The sequence below is a fragment of the Phasianus colchicus genome, chromosome 17 (assembly GCF_987193195.1).
Source record: "Phasianus colchicus chromosome 17, bPhaCol1.hap1.1, whole genome shotgun sequence".
NCBI lineage: Eukaryota > Metazoa > Chordata > Aves > Galliformes > Phasianidae > Phasianus > Phasianus colchicus.
In genome coordinates, this window is record NC_143452.1 from 4180211 (window position 1) to 4193520 (window position 13310).

Consider the following 13310-nt stretch of genomic DNA (forward strand, 5'->3'; position numbering starts at 1 on the left):
GAGGATGCAACGTCCTATGGCACAGATTCAGCTGTAGGGCGGGGTTCATGGAAGAGTCCATGTGCAATGATTTCTGCATTCTTCTGGAGTACTGACAGAGCTCACATTAGTGAAGACCACAGAAAAGCTGAAAAACTGTTGTAGTGACACATCAGTATCCTGTTAACTTCAACAGAATTAGAGCATTTGATATCAGTTCTGATTATACCTCTTCCTTCCTTGCTCTTTCTCCACCCCTCCAAAACACCCCCTGAAACAATTGCAGGAGAAACTGTAAAATGCATGTAATAGTTTATTTTGCATGATGGGACTGCTAAAAGAGCTGGATGTTGGTGTGCATCCAACTCACATTAACTTCACTTTTGGGCTGCAGCCATACTCGAGTGACTTTGCAAGTCTTTTCTGACTGTTCAATTAAAGTTGATGTGTGCAGTAAATCTGCAGTATCTGTACAGTATTTGATATCTCTATTTTGCATCAGGATTCTAGTGGTCGAGTCTGGGACGTGGATGAAGCTTGCCTGAAGGCAGCATCTGCAAGTTGTTTTTTTTCATCAGAAAAATGAATGATCTGGTGTAATGAATGATTTTGTATAATATCAAAGAAAGAGAGTATCAGCTGTGCACTTCATATACAGTATTGATTGCAAGCACACTCATTAATTTGTGTGGTATAGGAAATTCCAGCCAAGGTTAGGAGAGCTTTGCTCGGTAGCGGATCTGTGACTCCTATTCTCTTCAAAGAGGTTTGGATCAGGTTGCGAACAGCCAAAATTCATTCTTCAGTTATTTAGCTGTGGAAGTGTGTTGTCACAGACTGCTTCTGGGTAACAGCAAGGAAAAGTGGAAATATCCTGCCCTGTTTGAGCCTGCTTAAAGGTTTGATCTGTACAGTTTGGGTGTTCTGGGTGAATGTAGGATGCACGATGGACCTCATTTCTCACTGTAGTACAACAAAGAGAGGAGCTGAAGAGGGGAGGGAGAAGGTATGTTTTCCACCATGGCCTGTTTAAAACATTATGAGCTACCTCTCTTCCATCATGAGTCGTGGTTTAAAGCTACTGCCCAGGGGCATAAAAATCAACTCCTAACAACTTCCAGTGGGACCACTATTCCATCAGTGCTCCCATCAAATGTTGACTCCGTGATTAATATTCACCCTCTTTCTTCGTTAATCATCAGTCTTCATTCATTTCTTTGTAACTTCCCGCTGACAGGGGCAGTGTTCATAGAGCAGCTGGTAGGGAAAACAGAACGAGCTGAACTGCTGTACACAAGCTGCGAAGGGAAAAAGCCACAACAGTGCACTGTGTCAGCTCAAAATGATTCCTACGGATGCAGCTTTTTTTTCTCCTTGCCCTATATGCTAAATTTTCAGTAGACTTTGTGGGACGGACCTTCAAACAATCCATGGTTACTATTGTACTGCCTTACCTTGAATGCCATAGCACTTGGTAATTTAGAGCAGGAGCTCCACTGATGAAGAACAAACTGTCAGAATTTGGCTCATCAAATGAAATCTGTGTACAATCCTAAGATAGCCAGTTTTGCAATTAATGCTTGCACTGTGATTTGCCAACAGGAAGCCCATTCCCAGCTTTTCCATAGTCCTCCTGAAGACCTTCTTTGTGAGATCAAACCTGTTCCCCATTGCCCAGCCTGTGAGCTGAGAAGAGCTGCTGCTTTTTCTCTCATTCTGTCTCTTTGGACAGCTAATACTGCCCTTCTGCAGCACAGGGATCCTGCACTGTTGTCCAAGATGCTGAATTAATGCATGCATGAGTGCTGGGATGGATATGTGCTCCTGAAATAAATGATGTGTGTTGGTCCACTGCATAGCTGCAGCATTCATTGACTGGCAGTGAGAGCAAGTATCTCTGTACTTCCAAACATGGTAGCATCTACTGCAGCATTTTCGGGAATAAATAAGTGCAAGGAAGAAGTAACTTCCTTTGCTGTGCAGAATATTATTGCCTTGGTGCAGAGCTTGTACCCCTTTGCCTGTTGTCTGACTTTTCTGGGATGAGTCTTTATCTTTGAAGATAAAGATCATGAGAAATAAAAACTTGCTCACTGTAAACTGCGTATTTTACAATGTGAACATAGAAATAATAGAATGTGGTAGAGATCCGATGAGGAAGCACCTCAGCAATTGAAAGCCTCCTGAGCGATAACTTCCTAAATCTGCATCCATCTTCAGTCAGGAAATCTGATCCTGCTTGAGCTTTTATCATCCTGATGAATCCTTTTTTCTTTTCTTTATCTTTACCCCAGTTTCTCAAGCAGAAGATTCAGTTAGGGTCATGGATTCAGGAAGGTTTAAAACAAAATGAGAGACTTGCAGTGTCGAGCTGAGTGAGAGTCCACTGCAACATTTGCTGCTTCGGTCAAAATGATGCAAACTGCAGAAAGAATTTCAAACTGCAGTTCCCAACTGCTTCTGGCTCTCATGCTTTAAAATATTTTAAATTATAAAATTTGCTCTGCAACAAAAATGTTTGCATATCTCTAAACCAAAATTGCATTGTATCTCCATAGTGTGTTCTTTTTTTGCTCTTCTGGAGAGATTTCTGCAAAACAGCAAGAGACTCCGCTAGAAGGGCTTTACAAACTTTCTCTCTTCATTTTCCAAATATTTTTCCCCTCAATTGAAATAACATTGTCAGATGTTACTTCATTTTTCTGCCTCATTTTACACTTTATTCTTTCATCAGTATCTTTTCAAAACTTCCTGTATGTTTCAAAACCTCATTTGGCATTGAGAGGAATGGAGCAGTAAAAAACAAAAATCCTTCTAGATGAGGGGAAACAGGGCAAGAGCCAAGAGCCAGGACAGCAGTCACTTTACTGCACTCAGTGAAGGGACTGAAGAGAATCACTGAATCATAGAATGGCTTGGATTGGAAAGGACTTCAAGGATTACCAAACTCCAACCATCCACCATAAGCAGGACCACCAACCTCTACATTTAATATCAGCTCAGGCTGCCCAGGGCCCCATCCAACCTGGCCTTGAACACCTCCAGGGATGGACGGGGCATCCACAGCCTCTGTGGGCAGCTGTTCCAGCACCTCACCACTCTCGTAGTAAAGAACTTCCCCCTGACATCCAACCTAAATCTTCCCTCCTTCATCTTAAAACCATTTCCCCTTGTCCTGCTGTTATCTATCCTTGTAAAGAGTTGATTCCCCTCCTGTTTGTGAGATATGAACCATATTCAGCATTCACAAAATAATTAAAAAAAATTAAAACTAGTGCCAGAATTTTTATTATGTTAATTGAAATTGAGGTGTCTAATAATAATTAAATTTGACATTATTCCTTTAATTACTACAATTTTGGATCACATTTAATATTATTTTTGGACAAGAAACAACAGTGGGAGCCTAGAGGGATATTTTATATTATTAATTGAAAGCATTGCAAATTCAGTTTGGATGTGTGTTTTAGTTTTTGTGAAAATAGAAGTTATGTATTTTTTCTGCTTTTTAACCAATTCCAGCCTAAATGTCAGGAAAAGAAGATCGTCGTCTGACAGCCTTTGCTTTCATGGCAGTTTGGTGTCTGAACATTTCCTGTTTTCAGATCTCAACAAGACAATTGCTCTGATATCACAGAAAGCAGACTTTTACTCCTTTTTAGTTACTGATGCAGGAGATGGAGTAAAAGGACGTACTGTCGCTGTGAGTGCATACACAGTCTGATCACACACTGACATGGTATCTAATTAATGTCCTGTTCTTGCTGAATTAGTGTGAAGAGCTGCAAAAGCCTTGTAGGAACGTTTAAGTGGCTACAAGGGGGTATTTTCACTTTTTACACAAAATTGGACCTATATTTTGAAGGTGTTTTCCAAAATGTAGATTGCTAAGGGGATACAGGAGCTATTAAGCATCCCTCTCACATGTAGGAGGTAAGCAAAGTTCACCCCATTGTTATAGAGGCAGAAAATGATCACTAGGTAACTTGGATAATCCAGCACCATTGTACTCATTATTGAGAGATTTTGTTCCTTTGTCATAATTTTGGTTTAGTTCTGTTCTGTTCTTGGCACCCCAGCTTTTGAAAGCCACTTGGGTAATAACTTCCCAAATGTGCACCCATCTTAGTCAAGGAATCTGATCTTGTTCTCACATTTATGATCCTGATGAATTTTTCTTTCTTTCCTTCATCTTGCCCCAGGTTCCCCGTGTAGAAAACCATCAGGGCTCCATCTCCACTGTACAGAGGAACTAAAAGACTTAAAAGGGGAGATGTTTGAAGGTACTGATGCAACCTTATGTAACAATGCTTCACCTTCTGACACACTGCAATCCTGTAGTGTCTTTTCAAACAGCTTCAGCTCTTTTACCTTTCAGTGATGTTTGTTATGGTTTTGCATTGTCTTGCCAAGGATGGTGTTGGTGCTCCGGGGCACAGCTTGCACCCCAGCCCTGTGTGTCTCCCATAGGGTCAGACACATGTACTGGGTCACTAAGGAGGAAATATGTTTAAGTCAAGATGATAAGTAGTAATGATTTTGGTTGAGTGTTTATTTTTTGAGAACTGGGCTGTTCCCCACTGTTCTTTTCTTAAGGAAGGGAAAAAAATTATCCTGTAAATATTTCCCTATTACCAAGAATTGTGAACATAGAGAACAGTACATCACTGCTCATCAGCAAGGGCAAGACCTTTATGTCAGGGTTCATTTGTGGAACAAATGTGCAGTGGTGTCCTCCCTGGGGCTGTGAATATCTCCACTGAGCTGGTGCAGGAAGGACTGCTGCCTGGGGAGCTGGGAAACATGGGTTAGCACAAATAGAGCCAACCCCTTCCTTCCTCCTTGCCAGTCACATTTTTTTAGAAAATCCAAACGTTGCTTGAGCATCCCCACAGCAGAGGCAGTAGAGCTGTTCACTGGGCTCCTTTCATGTGCTCCTTTTCTTCATGTGAGTCAGCAGGAGGAGGCTTGTCACTGCTGCAGATGCCACAGCTGTGCTTTCTGGAGAAGAACCACCTATATACAGAAACCAAGGGATGGGGATCCCTCCCATGGTGCTCCCACCCACACAAGCTCACCATGCTCTGGGAGGGCCTGGGACAAACCCATCTGCACCAGCTGTGTGTCTGCTGGCTTCCTGAGGAACAACATGTCCCATGGTGCATGCAGTACTATGCAGAATGTGCAACTTGAAGATGTGGTGGCAGTGTGGTTCTCCTCCATCTCTCTGTGGGCAGATCATAGGACCTCGATTTTATTTTTCTGCTAAGCTGGTCTACCCCAGGATGCTGTGGAACTGTGAATGTCTTGCATTTATCAGCATAAAACAGAAGCAATAAGCTCCTAGTGGTGCCGTGAAAAGCTTTTCTTTCCTGGGTAGTAAATCTGCAGTAACTCTCTTACAGTTTTATTGAGGGTTATCAAGTGTTTATTCAGAAGGCATTTCCGTGCATTCAACACTCTTCTAATTGGGCAGTGACTGGTAATGTCCTCTCCAGACAGACTATTATCACTGTGGTAAAATTCTTTGTGTTTAGGCAATAGATTGTCCATGTTGCTAACTTGCTGGGTGGAGAGGAAGCAGGGCCCTGTCAGCACGTGGTTTCTTCTGTATGGAGTTCAACTATGGAAGAAGAATCTGGGCTCAGCATGGAATTTGTCAATAATCAGAGTGGTTTGGAATGAAATCCCTTTGTAGGGACATTTGGAAATGTGGAGAGAGAAGTGGGAGAGGGGTAAGCTTGGAGGTTGGCTTGGTTTAGTAGGGGAAAAGTGTTGTTTTTTTTCTTTTCTCCTGGTTCTTGTGATGAAGAAATCAGAAATGAGGTGGACAAAAATATAGGATGGAAGAAGAGTATCCCAAACCTGCCACGTAAAAGGAAATTCTGTTGGTCCCAATAAGTACAGGCTCATATTTGGGTGAGGTGTGACCTATACATGGCCGAGCCCCCAGCAATGTCTGTGGGCTCTCACATCTTCCCCAGCCATTCGAACTTTCCCCCAGCACAGGATGGGAGAAAAAGGGAGATACAGCCATGCTGATTCGTGTGCACCTGCACAGCTGGGACTGCTCATTATTCTTCGTCCTACAGCTACACATCATGCTCAGGGGATCACATCCAGCCCCGAATCGCAGAACTGGCACCTTGGGAAGTGCTCAGCTGTGAAAACTGACTGGCAGGACAGCTTTGCCATGTGAAAAAAAAATGCTTTGACTTTCTTCTTTTTAAAAAGGCTTTGTAAATGGGAGCAGCTGAATCGAGTCGTGGGCACATTCAGCAGGTATGTGCTTCTCCTGTGCCCTCTGAGTGCTGTTGGATGGAACGAGGCATCTGGTGCTGTGCTGAGCTTCAGCCTCAGTGATGTGCATGCCTCTGTGGCACGAGGCATTCAGGAATGGGAAATGAGAACTCCTAGTTCAGAGCTGCAAAGGTTGGGACTGGGGGTTGGCTGCAGCAGGGTCCTACACTGCTGCTGGTTGTGCCATTTGAGTTGGGCTAAAAGTGAGCAAAAGGGGTCTAATCCCTGAGTGGTTTGAATGTAGTGCTTTGGGATCTGCATTGCCACTCAGATGGGAATACCTTGAGGTGCCCACTGACATCAGCCAGATGATCTGGACATGAAGAGAAGTCAGACCAAGGAAGAGCTGATGAATTTTCCTTGGTTTTATTCCCAGTACTTCAGGTAGCATAGGCTTAGCAATTTGCTGGAGGGATGGATTACATAGAAACAATGTGAGGCTTAATTAATGTGCAGGGTGCTTTGAGATCTTTGAGGGAATACATGCAGATAGTTACCTTTCCTCCTCAGAGGCTGTATTTCAGTAATGGATGAAGTGACCCCTAAAACATAATATTAATTCTGCAAAGCATTTGGGAGTTCTTATGAATCAAAGGTGCTATGCAAATGCATTCTCACTTTGCTTTACTGGCCCCTTTGAGCCAGCCAGTGTGCCATTAGTGGTGATTCTCATTTAATCAGAATTCAGCCTTCAAATTTTCTGAAAGTCCATAGATAAATAAAGCAGCAGCCGTAGTTGATCATTTATTTATAGATCTATTTATAATCTATGTTTTGCATATTAATCAAAACCACTCCATGTGGCAAGTCCTGATTAAGAGCCATTTTTTTTTGTCTCGTCTCTCTTGCCCCCAGATAATATGTGAAGAATTAGATTAGAAATAGTTTTTATAAATAAATTATGATAAACTCCTGCTTTATTTATATACTCAGACAAAGGTGCAGTCTTCCAAACGCTGGATTTCTCCCTCCTCCTGGCTGTGCTTCCATCCCTGTGCCATGTGGAAAGCTGCACTGACTGTGGCATTCAGACAGGTCCTTCGCACAGACAGCTCTTCAAGGTGGAAAAATGCCGTGTTCCACTTCAGGTGGGTGGTCCAAGGCCTGAGCAAAGGCTGGCAATGTGAGAAGGAGTTGAGGAGCTCATGCACACAAAAACTGAAGGGCAAAAGTTGATAAATTGGGAAAACATCTTGCAAGGGTGTGTCGTGTGAGCTGCCCTGTCTGAGAAGTGTTAGGATAAGATGAGAAGAATGCTTCTGGAAAATTAGGAGTTGTCCCAACCTGTTCCTGTGGAGAAGAGATAAACGCAAACAGTTTGGTTAAGGTTGGTTGGATAAAAGTGCAGATAGCAGGCTCCTGCCAGGTCTTCTAAAGTACATCTATCTGGGAAATAGGGAACTCAAGTACCCTACTGTGAAGTATAATTAAACAGATAGAATTACATGTGCTGCATATCTGAATTGGCCTTGGTGGGCCCACAGCCATTTTGTTTTAATCTAGGGGTTTGAGTTACTGTGCACATTACCCATTGTGTGTGCATTTCAGATCATCAGGGAATACAAAGGCTGCAGTGCAGTCCTGCCGGTAAGAATTAGAGAAGTCACTGGACAGCATTAACTCCCAGAGCTGTGTATTTGTGGTTATGGTTCTAGCCTAAAGGGCCGGACGGAAAAGGTTTAAAATAAAATATAAATACCTTCTGAGTACAGGAAGAAAAAGAAACAAAGGGGAGAAAATCCCCAGATTCCTTAGGTCACAATGAAGGAGATCAGGAATCAGGGTATGATGAGGGCCAGCAGACTTGGCTTCGCTTCCGCTCCTGCCATGTGATTCTGAGCAACACAATGTTCTTTGTCTGGTGAAGTGGGAAAAATAACTGCTTCCTACATTGTGACGGCAGAAAACATCTCAATATTGCAGTGATTAGCATGGTTATTTAAGTGAGAGTTTTGGTTACACAGAGGTGATGTTGAAGGTCCTCACCGTGCCCTGGGACCTGGGTGGGACGTGGTGTGCCCAGGGAGCCAAGCTGTTGTGGAGGGTTCTTGCTATTGCAGCCTGCCCGAAGACACCAGATGGACATTCCTGTGCACATGAGAGAGGGGTGAGGTGCTGGAACAGCTGCCCACAGAGGCTGTGGATGCCTCGTCCCTGGAGGTGTTCAAGACCAGGTTGTATGGTGCCCAGGGCAGCCTGGTCTGGTATTAAATGTGGAGGTTGGCGGCCCTGCCTGAAGCAGAGGGATTGGAGCTTCATGATCCTTGAGGTCTCTTCCAACCCAAGCAGTTGTGTGATTCTGTGATTCTATGAGATTGAACTGTGAGTACAGAGTTTGAGTAGCATGCCTTATTTCCTTAAAGGTCCCTTCTAATTCAAACAATCCTATGATTCTATTTTGCTGCTCTGTTTCACACAGGCACCTGTCAGAAGTGGAGGCAATATTTGCCAGTCAGAGTTTAACAGATCTCCAGTACAGAGTGACAAACACAGAAAGAGAGCCATTCTCCAACCAATAGAGTTCCCAAGTGAACTAGAATAATTTTAAGTAGCAAATTTTAGCTAAGAAATATTGGGAGCTATTTATTCAGCCTCATTTCAATCAACTGCTGAACTTCAATTTGCACAAGGGCTGGTGCAGGAGAGCAGTGAGGCACTGCAGCCTGAGCCCCATCCTACCCTGAGCACTGTGGTGCAAGGCCCCAACACACTGCTGTGCAGGGCACAGAATTCAGCCCACAGCACCTGTCCTGCTGTGCTTTATCTTGCTTAATAACACAGCTCCTTCAATAACTTTACTGCCCTCTGTTCGTTCCAGGATCCTTAATTACTTTCTGCTTGGCAGACGGGATCCTTTTATTGGTTTTATTTTTGTTAAGTATTACCAGATTCCTTGAGCACCGCTATCCATGGGGAGAACATTGTGATGATTGAACCACAGATAAGCTGTACAAAAATGAAGACAAAAGGAACAAATTCAAAGTCAATCTTTCTTTCACCATTAGAAATTCACTTGCAGAAGGCTGCCCCATGGATGCAGGAAGGGGGAAGCTCACCTGAAGGCTATTACAGATATGATTTTAAATTATTATTTTCTTTAGCTGCAGAGGTTGTTGGAGTAGCAGTAAAAAAGAAAAGCAAGTGAACAAGCTGCCTGCTGCTTACTGCCAACACCTCCTGATTACTTCAGCTAATTTCAGGGCCTGGAAACACTGTTGACAGCCTGATTTCTGAAACATAGGAAGTGTTATTTGGTCCTGCAATCTGCACCGTGTCTGTGTCAGGAGTTTCATTGCTGTCACTCGCAGCAACTTTCACTGTTCTATCGTCATCTCCCAGAACTAATTACCTTAAACTGATGAAAGTAGATTTTCAGAAGTAAAATGCTTTCCAAAATTTGCTTTTCAGGTGCTTTATGAAGTTGTTTTATCATGCTCCGTTGAGTTCTATGCTTACCTACATCAGAGAGGAACAGAGCGGTAGTAAGATGTTTTGGAGGCTGGCACCAACAGAGGGAAGAATTAAGCAAGCAGCAAAATGTGCTGCCCACATTGCCCCCACCTTGCTCTGTTTCATGCAGCTCTCTGCTGCCTTTGCATCTCCCTTCCATCTGTTCCCCATGGCCTGCTGAGAGCCACATCTCCTCTGCTGGCTGCTGCTGCTGTCACTGCACCCCTTTCTGGCCCCCATTTCCAAGAGACGTATGTATTGTGTGTGTGTGTGTGTACATATGGTTTTCCCCATCAGTCTGCATCAATGCTTGTCTTTCACATCCAAACAGAATACTTCAGAGCATCCCTTTTCTTAAGGCAAACTTCAGAAAATGAACTCTGGCCTTGCTTTAGCATCTCCTCGTGCGGCCTTCTCCTGATAAACTGAGTGCTGTGGTTCATAAGCCTGAGTATAGGACTGGGTATGGGGAGAATCTCTGTGTCAGCACACACTGAACAAAACCTTTGAATTTTAAAGCATTCAGTGCAGTGCACTGAGGTTTGGAGGGGGTAGGGGGAAAAATGCTAGCAAAGTTTAGTCATTTGGTAAGATTATAATTATTAAGTATATCTGCCATATTACAGTTACTTGGCATGTGCTTCTTGCTGGGGCAATGCTTGGATCAAGCTGACAGTGTTGCTCACTAAGGCAAGTTCTACAGCACCCAGACCTTCCCTGCTGCAGAATATGTGTGTCTGGATTTCCTGTGTGTCACCTTCTGAAGCAAAGTTATGCAATATAAAGTGAAGGGGGTGAATCTACCCAGTAGGTTAAACAGCAGCTGTTGCTCACTCCTATGGGATGTTAAGCCCGAATGCTGCTTTTGACTGTCTTTGCCCCATGATAAAGTTCGTTTCAGCGATTTATTTCTTTTTAGAATGATTCAGAAAGCTCATAGCTCTTCACTTTCATTAGAATATCAGGGAAAAGCATCCTTTCTTCCTCTTCACCTTGCTGAAAATATTGTTTTGTATTAACAATCTTAAAACTGTTATAAGACAGATAATTCAAATTACTGATGACATATTCATGAAAGAGGAAACTAAATCTTAGATAGGCTTAGTGTGTGTTTATTGCTTTCTCAGTTGCTCAGAGATAATTCTTACTAAAGGGAAAACGAATTTCACTTATTTGAGACTTTTTTTCTAAGCAGCTACTGATGAACTACTGCTGTTTACTGCTCGTTCAGAACTGCTGCCTGAACAGTGGCTGCATCACCTGTCTGTCTGGTACCAGGCAATAACTGCCTTCTCTCCTGGGCTTCCCTGCCTTCCTCCATATCTTCAATGCAACTTTTTGCCCTCCCTTTGCCTTTCTCTCATCAGCTCCTTGCACTCTGACACCTGAGATATGCATACACTCAGTGTGTGCTTTAAAGGCCACCCTTGGTATCTAAACAAACCTGACATGTGCAGAGCAGATCTCTGTGTTATCTTATGAAAGGAATCCACTGCCTGGCTTTTATCTTCTTCTTCTTCTTTTTTTTTAACCTAATGGATCACTTGGAAAATAAGTGGCACTTTTAGTGTCCATTAACTCTCACTTAACTAATGCTAAATTGCACTTGAGCACCTATGGGCACACTTGCAAGAGCCATGTTAACACCAGGTGAATTAATTAGAAGTTGGACTGCCACTTCCAATGTAAAATGAATTCATAATGATGGGAAATCTAAAATAAAGGCTCACAAAAAAATACTTGGTACCATGTTAAGTATCCATTAATGCAGTGGAATAACTCTGAGGCTTTTGCAAATAGAAACAAAGTCCCGTGAAGGAGGGTGCCGCCACAAACCTGAGCAGGAGAACATCTGTAATATAAAACATGGGAGTTCAGCCCCTACCCGTGCTCTTTTTTTCAAATATAAATCACACCAAAAGTTTCCTTTGAATTTTCAGATTTTCTCCTTTGAGAGAAAAAGGCTCATTTCTGTTTCCACTTTTTCCAAATATTGCTGTTGCAAAGGATGGAAAAGGCTCAGAGGGGATGCGATGGCTCCAGGGATTCCCAGAGGTGCTGACCTATCCTTGCCCCATGTGGGGCTGCCCAGTATCGTGCAGCTCTTGGTGCTGCTGCTGTGTGCACTCAGGTGCCAGCTCTGTTAAGCCTTCTGCTGTCCTGATGCCACATGTCCCCATTAATACGCTGAAAGATCAGTGCAGCAAAACACAACAAGCAGTGTTGAAAATGTGTTGCAGATATGGTAGTAACTCCCAGTTGCAATAGCCAGATGACTATTTTTTCCTTGTCCTATTATTGGGTCCAGCTGAGACCAGGGTTTTACATGTAAGTACAGCATCCCTGCCCTGCAGGTCAGGAACTGGTGAAACACATCTGAAAAGATGAAGAAACTTGTTCAGCAGCACGTGGTGCAATCAGCACCCTTTCCATCTCCCAGATACCCCAATGCATGGAGGCAGAACCATCCTGTAGTTCTGTGCAGCAGAGATCATTTTGCTCTCAGACCTTCTGCTGACCCTGAACGACTTTTGTTCTTTGAGAGCTCTTTTATTTCTCTCTCTCTCTTTTTTTTTTCTTTTTTTCTGTTGTTGCTTATTTTCCCCTCTCATTAATTATACAGATGTGCTGGGGGCCATGTGCTTTGCCGCATCACAAAGGAAACCACAGGACTTCAGATCAGAGGATTTGCCAGATGTCCTCGCCTGGCAGAGCGCTGTGTGAGGGTCATGGCTACCAGAGCAGGCGTGCCTGCATCCATGGGTACAGTGGGGACAGCACCCAGCAAAGGGACCACAGAGGAAACAAGCTTAGTGCAAGCACAGAGTAAGAGTTATGGATTGCTTGAGTTCACTGCTGGGATCTTTTTTCCCCCTTTAATTGAGGCTCTAACCCCCAGGATTCCTTAAGACCAGAGCTGCCCATCTGTGTTTTGGTTGAACATCACCTTGTTTCCTGACAAACCCTTTGCCCCTTGGTGCAGTTTGCAGTTTCAAGTCCAGAACTCAGACCTTCAGGACTGCTCCTGCTTGGGAAAATGTGCTGTCTGCGTGTGGTTCACTTTGTTCTTATGTAGTCCATTCTTTGGGGGTGTCAGTAAGAGTTATTGAAGACAATGGGTTTGAAGTGATTGTTTTCTTCAGGTACCCACTCAGGACCAGGCTGTACTTTGTGTCCTTTGGCAATGTCTCCAGCAGTCTGCTAGGGAGGCTTTTTCTTTTGAACGTGTAGAAATGGCAGAGAGAAATGGTTGGTTTCATTTTTGGGACTATGCTTATTTATCTTTTCTGCCTTCAGAAGGGTGACTTAAAATTTTATTTTTTTTGCTGGAGGAAACAGGTCCCAGCAAGCTGCAAGAATGGCATTTCTGAGAGTACAGGTCCCACATATGGAGAGGCAGGGAGAGGGAAGAAAGCCACTATGCTATTTCTCTCTCTCAAAAGAAACACAAAAAGGAAGGCCAGCCACTACATATCCAGCTGTTATCTCTGATCTTGCTGCTATTCTTTAACTATTTTCTTTCATGTTATTGAGATTTGTGATCAGCAGACACATGATTAACACAGGAGCACAAAGTTTCC